This window comes from Rattus norvegicus, chromosome 14, assembly GCF_021556685.1.
Source record: "Rattus norvegicus strain SHRSP/BbbUtx chromosome 14, alternate assembly SHRSP_T2T, whole genome shotgun sequence".
Lineage (NCBI taxonomy): Eukaryota > Metazoa > Chordata > Mammalia > Rodentia > Muridae > Rattus > Rattus norvegicus.
The window spans coordinates 101,074,467-101,099,429 of NC_141547.1; the positions used below are offsets into that span (position 1 = coordinate 101,074,467).

The window sequence follows — 24,963 nt, forward strand, 5'->3', positions numbered from 1 at the left end:
AGTACAGGATACAACAGGATAAAAGCAAGATTTGCATTTAAAATCACATCTCATAATGATGGTAGAGGACTTTAAGAAGGACATAAAGAACTCCCTTAAAGAAATACAGGAGAGCACAGGTAAACAGGAAGAAGTCCTTAAAGAGGAAATGCAAAAATTCCATAGAGAAATACAGGAAAACACAAACAGGTGAAGGTTTTGAACAAAACCATCCAAGATCTAAAAATGTAAATAGAAACAATTAAGAAATAACAAGGGGAGACAACCCTGGAGTTAGAAAACCTAGGAAAGAGATCAGGAGTCATAGATGCAAGTATCACAAACAGGATAGAAGAGATAGAAGAGAGAATCTCAGGTGCAGAAGATATCATAGAAAACATCGACACAATAGTTAAAAATGCAAAAGATGAAAAACTCCTACTCCAAAACATCCAGGAAATCCAGGACACAATGAGAAGATCAAACCTAAGGATAATAGAAGAGAGTGAAGATTCCCAACTTAAAGGGCCAATCTTCAACAAAATTATAGAAGAAAATTTCTCTAACCTAAAGAAAGAGAGGCCCATGAGCATAAAAGAAGCCTACGGAACTCCAAATAGACTGTACCAGAAAAGAAATTCCTCCCATCACATAATAATCAAAACACCAAATGCACAAAACAAAGAAAGACTATTAAAAGCAGTAAGGGAAAAAGGTAAAGTAACGTGTAAAGGCAGACCTATCAGAATTACACCAGATTTCTCACCAGAGACTCTAAAAGCCAGAAGATCCTGGGCTGATGTCATGCAGACCCTAAGAGAACACAAAAGCCAGCCCAGGCTACTTTATCCAGCAAAACTATCAATTAACATAGATGGAGAAACCAAGATATTCCATGACAAAACCAAATTTACACAATACCTTTCCACAAATCCAGTCCTACAAAGGATAATAGATAGAAAACTCCAACACAAGGAGAGAAACTACACCGTAGAAAAAGCAAAAAAGTAATCTTTTTTCAACAAACCCAAAAGAAGATACCCATACAAACATAATTCTACCTCTAACAACAAAATTAACAGGAAGCAACAATCACTTTTCCTCAATATCTCTTAACATCAACGGACTCAATTCCCCAATAAAAAGACATAGACTAACAGACTGGATATGTAAATAGAACCCAGCATTTTACTACATACTGCACCTCAGTGACAAAGACAGGCACTACCTCAGAGCAAAAGGCTGGAAACAAATTTTCCAAGCAAATGGTCCCAAGAAACAAACTGGAGTAGCCATTCCAACATCAAATAAAATAGACTTTCAACCAAAGTTATCAAAAAAGATAAGGAAGGACACTTCATGATCATCAAAGGAAAAATCCACCAAGATGAACTCTCAATTCTGAACATCTATGCTGCAAATGCAAGGGCACCCACATTCATAAAAGAAACCTTACTAAGGCTCAAAGCACACATTGCACCTCACACAATTATAGTAGGAGATTTTAACAACCCACTATCATCAATGGACAGATCATTGAGACAGAAATTAAACAGAGACACAGAGAAACTAACAGAAGTTATGAACCAAATGGATTTAACAGACATCTGTAGAACATTTCACCCTAAAACAAAAGAATATACCTTCATCTCAGCACCTCATGGTACTTCTCCAAAATTGATTATATAATCGGTCACAAGTCAGGTCTCAACAGATACAAGAAGATTGAAATAATCCCATGAATCCTATCAGATCACCACAGACTAAGGCTGGTCTCTTCAAAAACAACAAAAACAGCAGAAAGCCCAGATACATAAGTTGAACAATGCTCTACTCAACGATAACTTGGTCAAGGAAGAAATAAAGGAAGAAATTGAAGACTTTTTAGAGTCTAATGAAAATTAAGGCATAACATACCCAAACTTATGGGACACAATGAAAGCAGTGCTAAGTGGAAAACACGTAGCTCTGAGTGCCTCCATAAAGAAACTGGAGAGAGCATACACTAGTATCTTGACAACTCATCTGAAAGCTCTAGAACAAAAAGAAGCAAATACACCCAAGAGGAGTAGACAGCAGGAAATAATCAGACTCAGGGCTGAAATCAACCAAGTAGAAACAAAAAGAACTGTACAAGCATCAACAAACCAGGAGCTGGTTCTTTGAGAAAATCAACAAGATAAATTCTTAGCCAGACTAACCAGAGGGAACAGAGAGTGTATCCAAATTAACAAAATCAGAAATGAAAAGGGAGAAATAACAACAGAATCTGAGGAAATTCAAAAAATCATCAGATCCTACTACAAAAGCCTATACTCAACAAAACTGGAAAATCTGGATGAAATGGACAATTTTCTAGACAGAAACCAGGCACCAAAGTTAAATCAGGATCAGATAAACCATCTAAAGAGTCCCATAATTCCTAAAGAAATAGAAGAAGTCGGGGTTGGGGATTTAGCTCAGTGGTAGAGCGCTTGCCTAGCAAGCACAAGGCCCTGGGTTCAGTCCCCAGCTCCGAAAAAAAGAAAAAAGAAAAAAAAAAGAAATAGAAGAAGTCATTAAAAGTCTCCCAACCAAAAGAAGCCCAGGACCAGATGGGTTTAGTGCAGAATTTTATCATATCTTCATTGTAGACCTAATACCAATATTCTCCAAACTATTTCACAAAATAGAAACAGAGGGAACACAATCCAATTCCTTCTATGAAGCCACAATTATGCTTATACCTGAACCACACAAAGACCCGACAAAGAAAGAAAACTTCAGAGCAATTTCCTTTATGAATATCGATGCAAAATTACTCAATAAAATTCTCGCAAACTAAATCCAAGAACACCTCAAAACAAATATCCATCATGATCAAGTAGGTTTCATTCCAGAGATGCAGGGATTATTCAATATACGAAGTCCATCAATATAATCCACTATATAAACAAAGTCAAAGATAAAAACCATATGATCATCTCATTAGATGCTGAGAAAACATTTGACAAAATTCAACACCACTTCATGTTAAAAGGTTTGGAAAGATCAGGAATTCAAAGCCCATACCTAAACATAGTAAAAGCAATATACAGCAAACCAGTAGCCAACATCAAACTAAATGGAGAGAAACTTGAAGCAATCCTACTAAATCAGGGACTAGACAAGGCTGCCCACTCTCTACTTATTCAATATATACTTGAAGTCCTAGCCAGAGCAGTCAGAAAATGAAAGGAAGTCAAAGGGATACAAATTAGAAAGGAGGGAGTCAAAATATCACTATTTGCAGATCATATGATAGTATATTTAAGTGGCCCCAAAATTTCCACCAGAGAACTACTAAACCTGATAAACAACTTCAACAAAGTGGCTGGATATAAAATTAACTCAAACAAATCAGTAGCCTTCCTCTACTCAAAGGATAAACAGGCTGAGAAAGAAATTAGGGAAATGACATCCTTCACAATAGTCACAAGTAACGTAAAATACATCAGTGTGACTAACCAAGCAAGTGAAAGATCTGTATGACAAGAAATTGAAGAGCTCAGAAGATGGAAAGATCTCCCGTGCTCATGGATTGGTAGGATTAATGTAGTAAAAATGGCCATTTCCAACCCAATTCTTCATAGAGTTAGAAAGAGCAACTTGCAAATTAGAAATAGCAAAAAAAAAAAAAAAAAAAAAAAAACCAGTATAGAGAAAACTATCCTCAACAATAATAGAACCTCAGAATCACCCTCTCTGACCTCAAACTATTACAGAGAAATTGTGATAAAACTGCATGATATTGGTACAGAGACAGGCAGGTAGATCAATGGAATAGAATTGAAGACCCAGAAATGAACCCATACACCTATGGTCACTTGACCTTTGACAAAGGAGGTAAAGCCATCCAGTGGGAAAAAAAGACAGCATGTTCAATAAATGTTTTTTGTTCAACTGGAGGTCAGCATGTAAAAGAATGCAAATCGATCCATTCTTATCACCTAGTACAAAGCTTAAGTCCAAGTGGATCAAGGACCTCCACATAAAACCAGATACACTCAAACTAATAAAAGAGAAAGTACATTGGAGTCCCCAGTGGAGGAGTTAGAGAAAGGACTGAAGGAGCTGAAGGGGTTTGCAACCTCAAAGGAAGAACAACAATGTCAACCAACCAGACCCACTAGAGCTCACAGGGAATTAACCACCAACCAAAGAGTACACACGGAGGGACTCATGACTCCAACTGCATATGTAGCATCAATGAAAGGAGAGGCCCTTGGTCCTGGGAAGGCTTGATGCCTCAGTGTAGGGGAATGCCAGGGCGGGGAGGTGGGAGTGGGTGGGGGAACACCCTTATAGAAACAGGGAGAGGGAAGATGGGATGGGGGTTTCCTAAGGGGAAATGGGGAAATGGGATAACATTTGAAATGTAAATAAATATTCGATAAAATATGTTAATATATTATTATACTTTATAATATATACAACACTGTATTTTATAATGTATGCTAATCTATAATTGTATAGTCTATAATTATATTACTAATATGTATAGATATATATAAAGCCTATTAATTCAGACTGTCTATGAACTCCTAAACTCAAGCCATCCTCTTGCCTTAGCCTCCAGAGTAGTTGAGACTAAAGTTGTAGGTTATTCACCCAGACACTGATCTCTACACACACTCAAGACTGCAGTGGTTTTGGTCTACAGTTCCAGCTCTCAAGACCCTGAGACAAGGATCCCATGTTCAAGGGCAGCTTGAGTTCTATGGAAGAAGGAAGCTCCTTCCTTGGGGTCCCTTTCAGTCTTGGGAGTTCCTTCTCAATATCCTTAATAGGTCCTAATAAAAGTTAATAATGAAAAAGATGTGTGAGCTTATGGGATCCAAAAGAACCCAGAGGCTAAAGTTTCAGTCAGCGGCGTCTCAGGGAAACAGATGGTGTTCGTGAGGCGGGTCATGGAGGACATACGGACACCTGGATGTCCAGACACCCAAATGCCTCCATGCTGCAGTAAACAAGGACCAGCAAGGTTTGTTGCATAGACTCAAATATCCACTCCTACAGTTTTCCACTGGGATGCTGGCCAGTGAGTTCCCAGGAGTCACCGGTCTCCACCCTAGATGCCCACCCACATCCATCCTGCTGGTTGTTTGATTTTGTTTATAGAAAGACATGGTCTCACTGTGTAGTAGTGCCTGGCCTGGAACTCACTATGTAGATTAGGCTAGCCTTAACTCTGAGAGATCTGCTTACCTCTGCCTCCAGGCTCTGGGTTAAAAGCATGTGCCGCCCCCACTCCCCACTCCCCAACACCACCAACCCCCACCTTGGTTCACACACCTACCTCAGCTCACACCCAGCCCCTTATTTGGGTGTTACAGAATCAAAATCAGGCCCTCATCCTTGAACAGCAAGTGTTCTTCTCCTTGACCTTTCTTCCTGGCTTTAGCAAAACCCAAGACTGGCTTATTTATAATCAAGAGAAATCTATTTGACTATTGATCCTGAGGCTGAAAGTTCACAGAAGTCCAAGATGAAAGGCCACCTCTAGTCAGGACATCTCTGCTGAGTCATGGCATGATCACAACATTGCCCAGCAAGAGTGGGGAGAGAGAGAGAGAGAAAGAGAGAGAGAGAGAGAGAGAGATCAGCACCAACCTCAGGGCAGAACCAGAAGCCCCATGGCCTTTCAAATCCATCTTCATCCGTTTCCATTATCAGGGAATTGGGTTTTCGACATAAGCTTTCTCTCTCTTTTAAAAAAAAAAGACTTATTTATTTAATGTATATGGGAACACTGTAGGTGTCTTCAGACACACCAGAAAAGGGCATCAGATCCCATTACAGACGGTTGTGAGCCGCCATGTGGTTGCTGGGAATTGAACTCAGGACCTCTGGAAGAGCAGTCAGCAGTCAGTGCTCTTAACCCCTGAGCCATCTCTCCAGGCTGACATCTGCTTCTTGAGGACATATTCAAACCATACAGCAATGAGGGTGGATGGGCACCAGGATCCCTTGGTGATAGCTAGGAAAGGTTGAAATTTCTGACCTCAGAAAAGACTGTTTTCTTTGAACATTTAAGGGAGCTTCAGCTGGAGAGATGTGCAGCTGTTAAGAGCACTTCTAGAAAAACCAGGTTCAATTCCCTGCGCCTACATGACAGCTCACAACTCTTCAGAACTCCAGGTCCAGGGAATCAAATACCCTCTTCTGGCTTCTTTTTTTTTTTTTTTTTTTTTTTTTGTTCTTTTTTTCGGAGCTGGGGACCGAACCCAGGGCCTTGCGCTTCCTAGGTAAGCGCTCTACCACTGAGCTAAATCCCCAGCCCCGCTCTTCTGGCTTCTATGGGTACCAAGCACACACAGGGTACGCAGACATGCATTCAAGAAAACACTTATAAGATTAAAATTATAATTATATATACATAGTATATATAATAATATATAACATTAACTTGTTTGCTTGTTTGTTTATGTTTTTTTTTTTTTTTGAGACAGGCTGTCCTGGAACTCACTCTGTAGACCAGGCTAGCCCCAAACTCAGAGATCTGTCTGCTTCTGCCTCTCAAGTGCTGGGTTTAAAGGCCTGCGCCACGACTGCCCAGCTGGATAGAATAAATTTTTAAAAAGAAAATTAAGAGGGTGAAAACAAATAACTTTAAATATTTTAATTTAATTTAATTCATTTTCTTGGAGGCAGAGTCTCTCTGTTATTTAGCCCTGGCTGTCCTGAAACTTGCTAGTTTCATCTGTAGACCAGGCTGGCCTTGAGACCTGGCTGTTGTGGTTGTGGTGGGGGGTGGGGGGGAGTGACACGTGTCTGTGAGTGTAGGCAGGCATGCCATGGTGCACATGTGGAGGTCAGAGGACAACTTTGGGGAACCTGTTCTTTTCCTCCACAGTGAATTTCCACCTTTCACACCTTTACCTGCTGAGCCACCTCACTGGCCCTGACCTATAGCTACAGATGAGACTCACCTAGGCTATGCCCACTGCCACATGTCACAATTATTACCAACGTCTCCTTCAGGTCCTCAACCAGCAGAATAGTAGCCCTGGCGACAGAGTGCCTACGTCCTAATTGAGAACTGTGAATGTGTGATAGTGTTGCAAGGGAGAATTAAGGCTGCTAATCAACTGACCTTAAACAGGAGATTATCCTGGATTATCCAGATGGGCTCACTGTAATCACTGTAGTCCTTAAGTGTAGAACAGAAGAGGGGACAAGAGGGGAGTGGGGGATGAGGTGTAGAGCGACCTGGATCAGCCAAGGCTCGAGGGTGTCCAGAGGTTGAACATGTACAAGCCTTCAGAAGAGCACAGCCCTGCAGACACCTTTGTTTTAGCCAAATGAGACACACACACACACACACACACACACACATACACACACACACACACACACTATTAGATATTGTGCTGCAACCTGCATGGCTCCAGGGACTAAGCTGATTGGAGCATTGAAGGAAGGAATGACAGATACACGGACACAGGTAGACAGAGAAGCTGGGATGTGTGAACTGGGTTCTCTGGTGGAGGAACAGGAAACCCGCACACCAACCCTTGCCCACTCCGAGTGTTTATTTATATATTAGTGAAGGAGAAGGCAGGGCCATTGCATACAGCCGAATCAAAGAGGCAATGTTTGTCATACACAGCTGAACAAGGAGACAGGGTTAGTGAATTTCAACAGGAGCAGGGTCTCTAAGGACATAGTCTTCAAGACATAAATATCCAGGGGAGGAAGCTGTGATGAACCTTTTCTGCCCATGCTATCAACGTTTGAACTTGGACCAGGAGGGGAGGCTTTACCCAAGAATTTAAGTCACCAGGAGGATGTCCTTGAAATGGCTGTCCCCATGGCAACAGCACATACCCTCTCAGGGTCCCTTTGCTCCCCACAATAATGCATCTATGTTGCTTTAAACTGTGGGCCTTGTGGTAATTTGCAGTAGCAGCAAAGGAAAGCATGCAACATTGTATAAAAAGCGACATGGGACAGGGAGCCAGGAAACAAAAACCCAGTCCTGCTGTCAATTCACACTGTTTCCTTATAAAGTTACCTTGTTCTTCTGGCTTTCAGTCCCCTTGAGATTAGCAGGGGGAGGTTAGTGTTCGCATGCTCTCCTGGCCACAGAAGGAAATCAGAAAGTCTGGTTTAGAGATGATGGCTGTAGGCACAGCAGTTCTCAACTACAGGTCGCTGCCATTCCAGAAAACCGGGAAGGCCATGGGAGTGGGTTTCTGCATCCATCAGTATTGATCATTTGGATTAGTCTGACCTCTTGGGCACGCCACCTGCTCAAGTCTCAGACCCTGGATTCTCAGCAGGGGCTCGCCCAGCACAGAGAGCAAGGATGAGAACTAGTCATACTGGGAAATGTAAGAGAGGCCGGAGTGAGGTGAGGTGAGCACATGGATAACAGTGGGCACAACTCCCCCAAACCTCGTCTACAAAGGGAACTGCTTGCTGGCTTGCTGGCACAGCTGCCTTTGAGTGCCTCGACTCAGCTATTGTACCTCCTGGCTGCAGGCATTTCATGCTCGACGGGATGTCATTTAGACATAGATCCATAGGAAACATCATCCGATAACACTGGCCTCCAGGTAGTCTCCACTTGTACTGATCCTTCCTAAAGCCAGCAGTGGTCAGCCACACTTACCCGCGGCACATACATGTTCTAAATGTGTCATAAGGCCATGCTGTAACCGAGCACTAGAGGCAGCGTGTGCACTCACATCCGTCCAGCTGCAAAATGCTCTGTATTTCATGCACATCTGCACTGAACATGAGCTGTGAGAGACAGAGACAGAAAGATTTCAGTTTTAAGGTAATCAGATTATTTTTCCTTAGTATAACCCAGTCTATCCTGCCTGATAAAATATACGGGTGTGTTTTTAAAAGTTATAGGATGAGAAAAAGATAACAGTTCTGTCCCTGTGATGACCATTCTCAATTGTCAACCTGACCACATCTGGAATGAACTAAATCCCAGACATAGCAAACCTGTGGAGGATTTTTACTTTATTTGAAAAATGAAAATCTACATCTAATCCTGATCTTTGAGGTGGGAAGACACACCTTTAACCCAGATCCTTTTGTTCGTTTTGTTTGCTTTTTTGTTTGAGGTGGGTTTTCTCTCTGTGGCCCTGGCTATTCTGACACTCACTCTGTCAGGCTGGCCTTGAACCCAGAGATCTACCTGCCTCTGCCTCCTAAAGGCTGGGATTAAAGGCATTTGAACCACTACCAGTTTAATCCAGATTTTCTTGAGCTGGGAAAAGGCACACCTCAATCTGGATCTTGAGACAGGAAGACACACCTTTAATCTAGGCCACACCTTCTGCTGGAAACCTGTGGAAGGACGTGAAGGAAGGAAGCTCTTGCTCTTTGCCTGCCTTCACCTTGCTAGAACATCTATTCCTCCACTGGCATTAGAGCCCACGGCTTCAGGATTCCAGCATATACAGGCGAGCAGCAGAGAGACTGGGCCTCATGGCCTGAGCCACCACTGGATGCTGGGCCTTTCCATTCATAGTCAACCGTGGTTGGATTAGCTGGACCACAGTCTACAGTCATTCTAATAAATCCCATTTATATACTTCCATATAGAGACCCATTATATAAGTTCCACTGCTGTAGAGAACCCTGACTAATACAGACCCCAAGTGGGCTCTTTCTGTGAGTGTTGTCTCAGTAGATGGCTGTTCACCAGCACCTAATGATCTGCCATAGAAAGATCTAGGGGAAAAAACCAAAAATGAAGACTTTGGCAACCATTTGTCCAGTAATGAGGCAACCTTAACTTTGAAGGAGACTTGGCCTGTTTCATTCTATGATGTGGCCTTAAAGGAGAGTTCTAAGCAGGCATACCAGTCATTTTCCCTAATTGCCTTCTCACAGACTCAAAATAAATACACACACAATCACACACACTCACATACACACACATTCTCTCTCACAAACACATTCTCTCACACATACACACATTCTCACACATATCACACACTCACACACAAATGTATTACATATTTTGAGGGGTATACATGTGTGGTCATGCATGGCATGTGGAGGTCAGAGGACAATGAATGAATGAAACAGTTCCCCCTTCTGTCCTGTGGATCCCAAGGTTTGAACTCAGGTTGTCAGGCTTGGTGAAAGGCACCTTTGCCCATTGACTTATCTGTCAGTCTCCACCCCTCCCAACATCTCTTGATATGACCAGTACCCAGGAAAAAGTTTCGAAAGGACATTTTAGAGGTAACCCAAGTCACCGTTCCAAGAATCCAAATGGTGCAGTAGAAAAGACCGTAGTTTTGATGGAATAGCCAGGCCTCTCACATCCAGCTCTCAATACACCTCAACGCGGAATGCTGGTTCATGTCTGAAACACCAGCGCTTGGAAGGTTGAAGCAGGAGAATCTGTGTGTTTGAGGTCAGCCGGAGGTGCATGGTGTTTTCCAAGTCACGTGGCTGTCAGAGTGAGAACTTGTCTCTAAAGAAAGACACTTTGTTGCCACTGTAACCTGAACACACTGTGGAAGCTGTTAGAACCTCGATGATCTTACTTTCGGTAGCTACTTTACACAAATGCCTGCCACTCGTCTGTTCTCTCATCTCCAGTGCCCACATTCCTTTCTGACCCATTAATCTGAGCTGCAGATAGTAGCCAATGGGGCACAGCAGCCGTAAGTCACAGCTGCCTTGACGTCTTGGGATCTGAGGACACATAGTACAGAGGCTTCTGTGAGCATCCAGACACTGGGCCAGCCTCCCCGAGTCCAGTTATCACACCTGAGACGTGAAATGTGAGCAGAGAAGCCCTCTAGCCCAGTACAGCCGCGTTGCGGTGCTAAGGACAGAGCTCAGAGCCTCTGCCACTCAGCTACCTCGGAAGCACGATCATGCTAGTTTTAAGCCACAAAAGCTTGCCAGAATGCCATTTGAGAAACGGGAATATCACGATTATATGACTGCTTAAGGATAGAGAAAAGTATCTGTAAAATATTCACATGGTTCTGCTGCACCTGCTATTTGTAATAAAAACAGAATGTCTGTGTAAGTGTGCCAAAAGTAATTTTCAGAATTTTTATTTGTTTATTTGTTTAGTGTGTATACACACATGTGCAATGTCACCGTACATCTGTGGGTGTCAGAGGACGACTTGTGGGAGTGGGTGCTTCCCTCCACTATGTAGGTCTAAGGACCCAACAAGTCGTGAGGCTTGGTGGCAAGTGCCCTTACCCTCCGAGCATCTCCCTGGTCCCAGTGAAACTTTTGTAATGGAAAAATACTGCCCTTCACAGTGAGGTCACTCTCGTAAAGTATACAGATGCAACAGAGCCAGAAGCAGGTTCAGCTCGGCAAAAACAGGCCTGCACAGGTCACAGGCGGGCAGAGGAGCTATGAAGCAAGAGATCCAAGAGAGCTTGGAGGCTTCATGCCTGTTAGATATCCTGGTCATCAATAAAGAGAAAATAAAATGGACACAGAAATGTGGGGCAATATCTCCTTTGCTGTATTCTCTGCAAAACTTAAGTTTGAATTTGGCCCTCTGGATTAGAAAAACAAAAGCTCTCCTGTGCTAATTGAATATCGTGCTTCTATGTAATGGAAAGACAGGAAGAAAAAAAAATGGCTCAAGTTTACCAGTGTCTGTCAGCCTCCCAAGGGCTGCCCCAAGATAAGGTTTGAGTCCTCAAATGTCAAGGACACTGCCTACTCAGAAGCTCACCAATTAAAATTCAGACCTTTTTTTTTTTTTCAGAACTAAAAGTCATACTTAATTATGCTCTAGACTTGAGGTGTCAGGCGAGCTGCATATCCCCATAGCAATAGGCTGCCAGGACACAAGTGTGCCCCTGGCACTCATCAGTGCCACCATTCAAGTGAAGTTGGAAATGCTGGGGGTAGCCGGCAGGAGGTGGGTCAGAACTTTTAACCCCCTGGGTTGTAGTCCCTCCTTCAGTGGTTTGAACCAGTGCTCCTCCACAGGTCCTTGTGGAGGACTAAGGACTCCAGACCTTCCACCTGCTCTGCTTCTGCCCTCAGGGGAGTAATAGCTGCTCTATGACACAGTCCTGCCATTATGCGCTGTCTTAGCACAAGCCGGAATACTGGGTCAACTGGTCGCAGACTGAAACCAATGGTCTGCTATGAGGGAAAATAAGCCTTTCACTTGGTGAGCAGCTGTAAGTGCAGGCTGGGCGAGCCTGAGGCCCCTGAGGTTAATCCTGGAACACACACTGGAAGGAAAGAACTGACTCTCAAAAGTTATCCTCTGGCTTCCAAAAGCCTGCTGTAACGTGTGCACACATACACGTGCACACACACACATGTGCACACACACACATTTACTAAAACCAATTTTCAAAATAAGCCTTTTTCCTTCATATGTTAATTATGTCAGGTATTTTATTATAGTGACGGACACACCATCTCTCTCACGCTCTCAAGCACTCTTTTCTTGAATTCAGACTTTCTTATATCTATTCCTTATTAAAGCTTTCCCCCAGATACAGCATTTGAAAGGCCGAAGCAGGATAATCATCATGAGCTCAGGGCTAGCCTGAACCACATAGTTTGAGGGCAGCCTGAGCTTCCAAGCATTATCCTATCTCAAAAAAAAAAAAAAATCAAAAATAAACAAAACAACAACGATAAATCCCCCTTCTCAAGAAGGAATTGAGCTAGCCGGCAAACTTCCCCTGGGGAATCTGTAGACAGAGGCCAGAAATAAAAGTGGAGTTCCCCCACTTTAACAACCGTGCCATGGCAACTCACAGCTTGTCCCTGAGTGACACATGGTGATATCTTAACCAAACATCCAGAGCCTAACTCCTAAGCCTGCAGTAAAACTCACTACTTAACAACACAGCAGGGCTGGAGAGATGGCTCAGTGGTTAAGAGCACTGACTGCTCTTCCAGAGGTCCCGAGTTCAAATCCCAGCAACCACATGGTGGCTCACAACCATCTGTAATGGGATTTGATGCCCTCTTCTGGTGTGTCTGAAGACAGCTACAGTGTACTTATATATAATAAATGAATAAATCTTTAAAAAGAAAAAAACACAGCAAAACAAAAACCTATCTACCTAGAGCTGACACTTCACATGTCTGCCCACCTTAAAATGGCCCACGCGATGAGGCCAAACCATTTCTTCTTTCACCTGCTGTCAAGGGCTTTGGCTTTTCTTAAGCCACTCTTTCCTTTCCTGGGAACTGGTCCACTGTTGCTCTCCCGGTTTGTTTTGAGCAAAGAGAACATAGACTTATCGTGGAAAAAAATGAAGATGAACTCCTGAGGACAAGAAGGGTTCTCAGGGAGGAATGCCCTGTGTAGTGCAGTTCAGTGAATTTCTCTTTGTCTTTTACCCTTGTATTAGTCGATTTTCTTTGCTGTTATCTTGGAGAAGAAAGGGTTTATTTCGGCTTACAATCCTAGGGTGGAACCCATCACCATCAAGGTGGGGAAGCATAGTAGACAGGCAGGCATAGCAGGCAGGCACAGCAGGCAGGCACAGCAGGCAGGCACAGCAGGCAGGCACAGGAGCAGGCACCCCAGGCAGGCACAGCAGCAGGCACCCCAGGCAGGCACAGCAGCAGGCACCCCAGGCAGGCACAGCAGGCAGGCACAGCAGCAGGCACCCCAGGCAGGCACAGCAGGCAGGCACCGCTGTAGGCACTGATGAAAACACACATCTCAAGCCCCATGCCTCCATGGCAGGCACTTCCCTTATCCTCTCTGCACAGCATGTGACTGCCACAGTTTAAAGTATTTTTGAGACTCGGGTCTTTAAACCCAGGGCAAAGCTTCAGCCCACAGGAGCCTATGTTCGTAGTGAGCTGTCTGCATGATGTTGTCAGTAAGGTGCACTTGGTGAGGGTGAAATGGTAAGTAAGAGCCATCCTCTTCAGGAAAAAGGGGTCTCATCACCTCTATTCAGAGGACAACTCATTAGGTTACAGTTCTCGAGTCTGTTAATAAAACAATAAAAAACATCCCTTAACATTTCAGCACGCAAATGCACTTTTGTCTGCCAGACCAGATCATCCTGGGACATTTACAACTTCCCCACCATAGTCATAAATCATGTGCGTGACATCCAGGTGTGCAATGCCTGAGTGTTAGCTCTCACATTCACTCCTTTCGTTGTTCTTTTATGCTTCTTCTGGCTGGGCGTGAGAGTGCATGCCTTTAGTTCTAGCACTTGCAAGGCCAAGGCAGGGGGATCTCCCTGTGAGGTCAAGGCCAGCCTGGTCTACAGAACAAGCTCCAGTCAAGGCTGCACTGTGACACAATGTCCCAAAACAGAAAATAAAGAAGATTCTCCTCTCGCTTTCTTTGTTGCTTGGACAAGGCCCTTCCTGTATAGGGTATGTGCTTCCGGAGCCATATCTTATCCAACAAAATCACTCTCACCGGACAGACCTGGCTGAGTGAGAGGCCTCCTCTTCCACTGCTGGGGAGAAAGTTCTATAGCATCTGGTTTCCTTGCCCCAGGGAAAAGCTGGCCTTCTAACTCATCCGTAACTTACTCATTCTTCTTATCTGGAAGCTTGTACAAATTCCTCTTTAGCCCGACAGCTAAGGAATTTTATAGGGTATCCCTAAATGTATGTATGCCTTTTTTCTGTCAGGCCTAGAACTTAGTAGGTCATTTTCAGAGGCAAATTTCTCTTAACCTTAGAGGCGTTTTCTGTGACCGTTTACTGAGTTTCTGTACTTCTGACAATTTCTTATCCCTTTGAATTCCTGTTTCTCTCTTCAGGTGCTCAGGACCTCGGGTCTCACACCATGACCCAGTGACATGGGAATTAAAAGGTAAAATGAGGGGGTACTGGGGAGATAGCCCAGTGGTTAAGAGTAAGCACTTGCTGCTCTTCCAAAGGACCTGGGTCACCTGGGTGACCTAGCATTCACATGGCGGCTCACAATGATCTGTCAATCCAGCTTTAGGAAATAATATGTCCTAAATGTGGTGTACGTAGATACATGCAAACAAAACACTCGTGTGTGTGTGTGTGTGTGTGTGTGTGTGTGTGTGTGTGTGTGTGTGTGTGTGTAGATAGATAAATAGATAGATAAAGTAGAAAGGGCAGAAGCTGTGGTAAGACACACTGTAATCCCAGCACTTGGGAGCCTGAAGCAGAGGCATCACAAGGTCAACATGAACTGGGATGACATAGCCAGACCCTGTCTCAAAACAAATGAACAAACAAACAAAAAAAAATGGTAATAAATAAATAAATAAATGAATAAATAGCGCGGCTAACAACAGAGACAGCTCAGATCACATGGGGCTGAACCAGAGTTCTTTCGCAGCTGCGTGACCCTAGGGCTGGCTCATTACCGTCTCTGGAACTGTGTTGGAGAACGATCATAGCTAAACCTCGCTCTAGCAAGAGCTAAGTGTACCAATGTAGGCAAGGGTTTTTGCTGTTGTTGTTGGTTTGGTTTGAGAGTTTGGAGTTGTTGAGACAGGACATTGTTGATGTCACCCAGGATGACCTTGCCTTACTATGCAGCTCTGTTTTGCAGAGTTCTGTTGCTGTGAAGAGACACCATGACCGTGGCAACTCTTATAAAGGAAAGCATTTCACTGGGACTGGCTTACAGGTTCAGAGGTTCAGTCTAGCATGGAGGGAAGCATAGCGGCACACAGGCTATGGAGCTGAGAGTTCTACATCCAGATCCACAGGCAGCAGCAAGAGAAAAGACTGGGCCTGGCTTGGGCTTCTGAAATCTCCAAGCCCACCCTCGGTGACACACTTCCTCCCACAAGTCCATATCCCTCAATCCCTGTCGAGTAGTTCTACTCTCTAATGACTAAACACTCTAATACAGGAGCCTATGGGGGACATTCTTACTCAAACTACCACAGCACCCAAGAATAACTGATCCTCCTGCCTGCCTGAGATCACAGACCCAGTGTCACTCAGTTTGTGGAGTGCCGGGGACTGAACCCAAGGCTTAAAGCACACTGAACAGGACGTCTACCAACTGAGCTACATCCTCGCTCTCAGGCTGTGCCCTTTGAAGTTCAGTGGCTTACAGAGCAATGCTCCATTTCCTGTCACGTTGAGGGCTCTTCATAGGAAGGCTTCACCTCTGTCTTGTGCTTTTCTCATCATAGGACTTGAGGACTAGTCCTTGTAATTGAGGGCAGTGTTACAGTTTGCCTCATAACCATTATTTCTGAGGCTGGGGATATGGCTTGTGGTAGAATGTTTGTCGAGCATGCATGAAGGACAGCTTTTATCCTAGACCCATCCTTTTTTTTTTTTTTTTTTAATTCTGGAACTAAAACCATGATATTCTAATTAAAAACTTAGATTAGTTCAAAGAACTTGTATTAAGGTTCTCTAGAGGAACAGAATTAATCGAGTGGTATAAAGGGCTCTGTTGGATTGGCTTACAGAATAAGGGTAGGAGGGAGGTCCTATTAGGGCTGTGTACATGCTGAAGAGACAAAGAGCCCAGTAGCTGTTTAGTCCAAAAGTCTGACTGCCTTAGAGTTCCACTAGAAGGTCAAAGGCTCAGGGGCTTCCCAGAGCTGGGTGAAGTCTAGCATTAATGACCATGGCAACGTTGACAGGCTCACTTCCTCTCCTGGAGAAAAGGCTTGCTGTTTTCTTCCTCCAGTTTCCCCTCATCTCAGCTCACAGTCTGTTGGACAATGCTACTCGCATTCATGGTAGACATCTCTCCCCACAAGTTATCCCACAAACACACTCAGAGGTGCTTTTTTACAGAACATTGATAGCTTTTCATCCAGTCAAGTTGATAATCAAAGTCAAGCATCCCAGAGCCCACGGACAAAGGAGAAACATGAGAATATTCATTGCCCAGCAATTTGGGCAATGAGAGGAAGAAAAACCTTAAGCTATAGCACAGAATTATAAAGAAACCAAGGGCTACAGTAGCCTTATTAAAGTGAAAGGTCACATGTTTTGGAGCTGAACGTGATGGCACTCGCTGTTATTACAGCCCTTTGAATGTGGAGCAAGAGTTCAAGATCGGGCTGGAGAGATGGCTCAGAGGTTAAGAGCACTGGCTGCTCCTCCAGAGGTCCTGAGTTCAAGTCCCAGCAACCACATGGTGGCTCACAACCATCTATAGAGTGATCTGATGCCCTCTTCTGGTGTGTCTGAAGACAGCAACAGTGTAGTCACATACATAAAATAAATAAAATCTTAAAAAAAAAAAGAGTTCAAGATCACTGTTGACTACTTACTGAGTTCAAGGCTAGCTTGGGCTTCATAAAATTCTGTCTAAAAACAAAGAAAGAAACAAACAAAAACCCCCACCCCAAATCAAAACCTGTTATATATTTGTCCTACCTTGTCCTCTATTGTGATAAAAACAGCACAGCACGGCGTCACCAAAGCACAGGAATCTGTACGCTGTACTGAAGAAGAGATGCTGCTTTCTGGCTTGCCCTATACGCTTTCTTGTACACTCCAGAACCAACTCTCCAGGGTGTAGAATCAAGAAAATGCCTCACAGGCTTGCCTACACACCAACGCGATAGAGGTGTCTTCTTAATTAAGGTTCCTCTTCTCAGACTACAGTTTATAGTTCCCTGCATGCAGTAAACCCCGGGTTCTGAAGTGGGGGAAAGGAAGCACGGTGGTGCTCAGTGATAACTGAAGCTCTCAGAAGGCTGAGGCAGGGGGTCTTGATGACGCTGATATTGGGGTTCAGTGGGCATCTTCTGGGATTGACATTTTCTTATGTCCTAGAAGAAGGGATTGGACAGAAACACATGGATGACAACAGAAACACCGGCAATTTGTCAGGAAACAGAGACACACTTCCAAGAAAGGAAACCTGCCTGAGTAAACAGCAGACGCCAAGCAAAGGATGCTGCTTTGACGTCATGTTTGGGGCTTTGCGAGTCCTTTGTATAGTGCAGGCATGTGCTGCAACAGGTGTGCGCCATTCATGTCTCATCACCATTACAGCTCTGCCCAGGGGTGTGTGCTTTACAATGCGCGGTACCAGTCATTTTCAAACCCCATTGAATGCCAATGGGCTACATCAGTGGCTCCACTGTGTGTGTGTGTCTATCTGTCTGTCTGTCTCTGTGTGTGTCTGTGTGTGTCTGTGTGTGTCGTGTCTCTGTATGTGTGTGTGTGTAGGTGTATGTGTATGTCTTTCTGTGTGTGTCTCTGTGTGTATATGTGTCAGTATGTGTGTCTGTGTGTGTATGTGAGTGTGTGTGTCTGTGTGTATGTGAGTGTGTGTGTCTGTGTGTGTGTCTATGTATATGTGAGTATGTGTGTGAGTGTGTGTGAGTGTGTGTGTGAATGTGTGTGTGTGAGTGTGTGTGTGTGTGTGTGTAGCACTAGGGAGCGTCTGGCCTTTTTATTTGATAACAGATATTCCTCATTTGATATTTTTCAGCCTTTGTATGGAATCTTCCAGACCTTGTTCTCTGTCCTTCTCTCCTGTGTGAGGGAGGCTCAGGCCAGGCTGGACAACAAAAATCTGAAGAACAGAAACAACAACAAATAAATTATAAGTCATGATTATACATAACATACAAAATCCTCTCCCATGCTTTAATCGTGTCTAATGATTATATCTAATACACTATGGATGCACGTAAAGGTAAGGAAACAAGAGTAGAGTCTGAGGGTTGCTCAGTGATTAACAGCACTTATTCTTGCAGAGAAGCCAGTGTGATTCCCGGCACCCACATGACAACTCTCAACCATCCATAACTCCATTCCCAGGATGCACATGGTACAAAGGTATGTGTGTAAGCGAAATACTCATACACATAAAATAAAACAAATGAATCTAAGGGGAAAAGGAATAAAGTCCTACATGTTGGATCCAGACATAAATTTAAAAAAAAAGATTATGGGGCCACGGTTAGAATCCATGGATATAAAATATGCAAACATGAAGGACTGATGGTATGTAATTTTGAAATTATTAGCATAAAAGAAAAACCATCTCTAACAGTCCAAAAAGAAATGCACAATGCACAAAGGGAGAAATAGATTGGCTAGTTGGACAGGCTCTGTTAGAAGGTAGGGCTAGTAAAGTCCTTTTAAAATATTCCCCACTGTCTCAGTTAGGGTTTTACTGCTGTGAACAGACACCATGACCAATGCAAGTCTTATGAAGGACAACATTTAATTGGGGCTGGCTTACAGGTTCAGAGGTTCAGTTTGGCATCATCAAGGCGGGAGTATGGCAACATCTAGGCAGGAATAGTGCAGGAGGAGCTTAGAGTTCTACATCTTCATCTGAAGTCTGCTAGTGGAAGACTGACTTCCAGGACTAGGGTCTTAAAGTCTATGCCCACAGTGACACACCCACTCCAACAAGGCCATACCCACTCCAACAAGGCCACACCCACTCCAACAAGGCCATGCCCTCTAATAGTGCCACTCCCTGGGCCAAGTGTATACAAACCACCACACCCACCATCTCCAGTCAAGACTGCTTGCCTCTCGTGCCTGGTCCTCCTGGGCAGCCCTCTGCCAGAGAGAGCTTTCCTGTGCTGTCTCAAGCTCTTGAGTCTTACCATCTGGCAGTTCCCAGAGCTGTAGGAGAAGACTGCTTCTATGTCCACAGATGTAGCTCTGACCCTGTGTGAATGAGTGGGAAAACCCTCTCCCATCTTCTTAACCTAGAGGGAAGGCTAGGTAAGCATTGCACTAGCAGGGTTACAGGGCGACAGCCACCTTCAAGTGACTGTCCTTGAGGGTCTCCTCTCTCTTTTTTTTTTTTTTTTTTTTTTTTTTTTTTTGGTTCTTTTTTTCGGAGCTGGGGACCGAACCCAGGGCCTTGCACTTCCTAGGTAAGCGCTCTACCACTGAGCTAAATCCCCAGCCCCGAGGGTCTCCTCTCTTGCAAGAAAAGGCATATAGCACTAGCCAGCAGAAAAACACCTCCCAAGCCTCAAATTAGTTCCACAGGAACTTACTTATCAGAGTTCTCCTCACATCACACAAGCCTGTTTAACCACAGGGTGGGGTGGCAGGAAGGAAGAAGCCCCCTCCCAACCATCCTGACCATCCGTCCCCAAGGACTATGATCACAGTGGCAGCCTGCACCTGTAACCACAACCACACAGTGAACTTTCACTAGAGGCTGGTGGCAAAACACAGAGATCTTTAAAATTTCCAATTTGGAGCCCAAATTATGAATATCGAAAATTACCCAGTCCCCTGCCCCTACCCGATCCTCTCCCAAACCTAAGTGCTTTCTGAGATGAATATTCATGACTCTTCCCAGCTCACAAACGCTTTTAAGGAAAATATTACATTTGGTCCTCAAATGAAACAAAGAAACAAAAACCCCTAGAAGTTGTTGTGCTTGTTGCGTTTATTTTACAAATGAAGACACTGAGGCTCACAGTGGCTCTGTGGTTTGTGTGAAGCTGCGTGGGAGAGTCTACCTTCCCCCCTCCCCCTCACAAATCTTTCTCCTACGCTGCTGACTTCCTACTAAGACCTTGTGGCTCCCCGGGGCGGTAGGAAGATGAGACTTCCTTCCCATCTGGGAACTGCAAAGAAAACGGCAGCGATATAGGAACTGACCCCATGTGGCCTCAACAGCTGATGGGAAAATGGTGCTCAGAAAGGAAATGTCCCTGGAGTTGCCTCACTGCCACCAGACCAAAAGGGCTGCATCCCAGCAATAGCACAGCGCTGTTGGTACAAGAAATGAAGCTTTCAAGTTCAGGGCTCTTTTTAATCAAGTAGTGATTGCTTCGTAAAAGGGACTTTGGAAAATATAGTCATCTTTCTATCACAATAGAAATGTCTGAGACTTCTAACAGGAGAGTACTTTAGATTCCAGGACACCATTTGTGGCACGGTTGCTGGGTGACTGGGGATGCTCTACTTGGCTCATTTCAAAACCAGGAAGCAAAGAACATCAAGAAGGGGCCGGACTCCCGCTAGCCCCTTAAGGGCATGCCCCCCAAAGATGTGAAGACATGCCCTCTAGACCCCACCTCCTAAAGTTTCCACCATCTGCTGGGTGCGCTGGTGCATGCTTGCCTCCCAGGAGAACTGCAGCTTCAAAGCCATTAGGCTCCTCCATAGTGAGACACTGCCTCAAATGGTTTCTCCTATCCCCAGACTGAAGCTTGCTGGGGACTAAGCCTTTACCATGGAAGCCTTTAGGATATAGTTAAGCAAACTACATATCAGCACTCAAATGAAAATAACAAAAGAGTCACACCACCCATTAAATCCTCCTCCTCCACTCCCTAGTAGGGCATCTGCCTCCAAAGAACATTCCTGAGGCATAGCAGGAATCCTGTGCTTCCCCGGCAACAGGAAGTGGTTCTAGACAGAGCGTGTGCCTTTCCTCTTGTTATTGGCCCACGGAGACAATGGACCCCATGGAATGGAATTTCCCAGGAGTCTCTTGGGAGCTCGGGTCTTGGAAAGATTTCACATACTTCTGAGAGCTCATCAAACTGCCTCGCTGGAGAGACCATGATCAGAGACAAAGATGGGTCAATGATGAGCAGGGACCCACCTTGGCCAGTGGTGCACGTCTGTTTAAACTCAAACCTCGAGTCAGGAGACAGACAGGGGATCTGGGGGGGGGGGGGCACTGGGTGTCTTTAGTCAATTCTCTTCCCAATGCAGCTACATTGAATAAATCCCGTTTCTGATTTTCACTTTTACTGTCCCCTTAACTGGAGTATTGAGGACAGGGGCCCTGGTTTGTAAGGGCTGCCAGGGCCCATGCATCAACCCCAACACCTCCTCCCATTAACTCGGCTGTCAGCCACATAGGCGGATGTGTGTGTGTCTTTCTACAACATCAGAATTTACTGAATAACTCTAAGTTCACAAAGTATGGTGGTTTTAGAGCTGTCCGGCCATTTCTGTTCCACTTTCCTTGATAGCCCTAGCCCCAGCAAACACAGGCTTTTATTCTGATATTAATTACTAATATTTACTCTGTGTATATGTGTGTGTGCCTGTGCGTGTCTGTGTATGTCAGTCTGTGTGTCTCTGTGTGTCTGTGTGTGTATCTGTGTATGTGTGTCTGTGTGTGTGCATGCATCTGTATATCTGTGTCTGTGTGTGTCTGTGTATGTGTATGTCTCTGTTATGTGAGTGTTTGTGTATGTCTGTCTGCGTGTTTGTGTGTGCCTGTGCATGTGTCTGTCTGTATGTGTGTTTGTGTGTGCCTGTGCATGTGTCTGTCTGTCTGTGTGTTTGTGTGTGCCTGTGCATGTGTCTGTCTGTCTGTGTGTTTGTGTGTGCCTGTGCATGTGTCTGTCTGTGTGTTTGTGTGTGCCTGTGCATGTGTCTGTCTGTATGTGTGTTTGTGTGTGCCTGTGCATGTGTCTGTCTGTGTGTTTGTGTGTGCCTGTGCATGTGTCTGTCTGTGTGTTTGTGTGTGCCTGTGCATGTGTCTGTCTGTATGTGTTTGCGTGTGCCTGTGCATGTGTCTGTCTGTGTGTTTGTGTGTGCCTGTGCATGTGTCTGTCTGTCTGTGTGTTTGTGTGTGCCTGTGCATGTGTCTGTCTGTGTGTTTGTGTGTGCCTGTGCATGTGTCTGTATGTGTGTTTGTGTGTGCCTGTGCATGTGTCTGTCTGTGTGTTTGTGTGTGCCTGTGCATGTGTCTGTCTGTGTGTTTGTGTGTGCCTGTGCATGTGTCTGTCTGTGTGTTTGTGTGTGCCTGTGCATGTGTCTGTCTGTATGTTTTTGTGTGTGCCTGTGCATGTGTCTGTCTGTATGTTTTTGTGTGTGCCTGTGCATGTGTCTGTCTGTCTGTGTGTTTGTGTGTGCCTGTGCATGTGTCTGTCTGTCTGTGTGTTTGTGTGTGCCTGTGCATGTGTCTGTCTGTGTGTTTGTGTGTGCCTGTGCGTGTGTCTGTATGTGTGTATCTGTGTGTATGCGTTTCTGGGTGTAAAAGTGCTCTTTTATCCTCTCAGGAAGCTGCCAGTGAAGGGGACTCCCTTTCTTTCCATGCTCTTTACCTCTACAGTCACCCTAGCCAGCAAGACCACTGTGGTCTCTCAGGCAGGAGTCTAGCTGTGCACAGTGTAACAGCATCTTACATGCTGTGTCAGAATGAGTCTTGACTTATTTCCAGATGAGATGATATTAAACCACTGGGCCAGGGCTTCTGAGACTCAAGGTTTAGTCCCTGAGAGCAGTGCTCCACCCAACCGAAGGGTTTCCTTCGGATCATGCCCTGCAGATAACAGTGAGGAAGACAGAGGTTGTCCCTGGGACCTTCCCCACCTCCACCAGGGCTACTCACTATTCTCAAGCACAGAATTTTTTTTTTTAACATTATGACACCGACGACATTTTTATTTCACCTCTGTGTGGTGGGGTTGCAGGCAAGCAGTGAACTGCACCTCACAAGCTCTCCCCTCCAACAGATGACATGTTCTCAAGGTTGGATCTTGATTTCCCAAACAATTTGCCTTTAGTTTTAAAAAGTGCTTCTTGCAAAGCCGTTCCTCCCACCACAGCAGTAGACTTCTGGTTCTGGTCTAGGATTCGATGAAATCATGCCTTAGTTTCGGATCCCAACCAATCTCATAAAGTGGTGGGGAGTAAGTAGTCTCTTTGGTAAATCGTTTCATTATGCCACACGTCTGTAGGCCTTGACAGTCTTGGAGCCTTCCTCACATGTAATCAAAATGGAGTCTCACCGGTTGCCCAGGGTAATATCCTTTGATATCCCTTTCTTGGTGAGTAACACGCAGCCTAGGTGAACCAGTGGGCAACGCTCTACAAATTCTCATAGTCACATGGTCATCATGTTTCATCTGGGCTGCTCTTAACTCCAATTGGCCAGCCCTCAGAGCCACATTCTCTTGACTCCTAACCCATGGCATCTCCCTCCTCCTTCTCCGCACAGAATCTTTAAACTACACACCCGCACATGTGTATTCACTCTGGGAAAGCCCAGACACCCATGAAAATTACTATATGACACAATTGAGCTCAGACATTTCCTGATTCATATTGGTGCACCCAGAGGGTGTCGTTCCAAAACACAGACGATTCTCAGCCTTGAGTTATTGCAAAACAGAAAAGATGGCTTTGAAAATATATTTTTCTTTGCAAATTAAACCTTATTAAGGAGGCAGAGCAAGAATATCTCTATGAGTTCAAAGCCAGCCTGATCTACACAGCCAGTTTTAGGCCAGAGCTACAAAGTGAGACCCTGTCTTATATATCCCCCTCGCCTTAAATCTGGTATGATGGTTTATGCCTGCAATTCTGTTCCTCAGGGGATTGAGACAGGAGGATTGCCAAAGAGTTCAAGGCTAGTTTGGAGTTTAGAGGAGTAAGATGTGTGTTTCAGTTTTCCCTTCTTCCCCTCAAAAACCAAATTCCCCTATGACACTTTGCACTTTATGGGTGACCTCTAGCAGTGGCCTCTATGGGGAGTCAATTCTTCATACTTGGCAAGTTTGGCAAAGAAAGGTTGTGACCCTCAGCACTGCTCCAGGCTCCCTTGTGTCTGGTTCATAGACATTCTGCACAGTGACCCATCAGAGCTATGTGAGAGGTGGGTGCTCGAGCTAAGTCAGCCTGCGAGGGAAGGCAGTAGTCACCACACACTGGGAATGTCCGTGCCAGAGCAGAGCCTGAGAGCTACAAACGGACAACAACATAGTAGACCACGCTGCCAAGGTACTTTTCTATGGGTTACATACTAAAGGCAAGGGAAGGCATCTGGTGATCAGAACTTTAAAACCCATAAAAGCTAAACTAGTCACCAGCACACACCTGCCCTGTGTGTTCCTGCAGGATGGCCTACGAGGTATCAAGTATTACTTGTGGATGCTTAACTGAGTCACAAACGCTAGTTGACTAGAGCAGTAAGGAAACAAGGAGCAGCAAGCAGAGAGACAAAGAGAGGGGGATGGGGTGAGGAGGGAGGGAAGGACGAGAGAGCACAGACACAGTAACGATACTGACATAAGTCGGAAACTTGCAAACATCCAGCAGAAAAGACTGGAGAAAGCGTGAGTTGTGAACTGGTGAGTTGTG

The 24,963-nt window shown here is 44.7% G+C and overlaps 1 protein-coding gene, 1 long non-coding RNA gene and 1 pseudogene across 2 annotated transcripts in view; all 3 read right to left on the reverse strand.

Moving 5' to 3' along the window:
• Positions 1-7,276, reverse strand: part of LOC148001483 (uncharacterized) — a 28,564-nt gene extending 21,288 nt beyond the window's left edge. Inside the window, exons 1-2 of the long non-coding RNA XR_015637635.1 lie at positions 7,094-7,276; positions 5,611-5,705 (exon numbers count right to left, since the gene is read on the reverse strand). This is a non-coding gene — a long non-coding RNA (uncharacterized LOC148001483). The remainder of the gene's footprint in view (positions 1-5,610; positions 5,706-7,093) is intronic.
• Positions 7,277-7,514: 238 nt separating this feature from the next.
• The window catches only part of LOC102552091 (uncharacterized), a 98,808-nt gene continuing 81,359 nt past the window's right edge, over positions 7,515-24,963 (reverse strand). The window contains exons 11-13 of the mRNA XM_087584616.1: positions 18,385-18,445; positions 17,296-17,693; positions 7,515-8,745 (exon numbers count right to left, since the gene is read on the reverse strand). The gene's annotated coding sequence lies outside the window, so the exon portion shown is untranslated. The remainder of the gene's footprint in view (positions 8,746-17,295; positions 17,694-18,384; positions 18,446-24,963) is intronic.
• On the reverse strand, positions 23,319-23,722 carry LOC148001484 (protein SPMIP3 pseudogene; annotated as a pseudogene).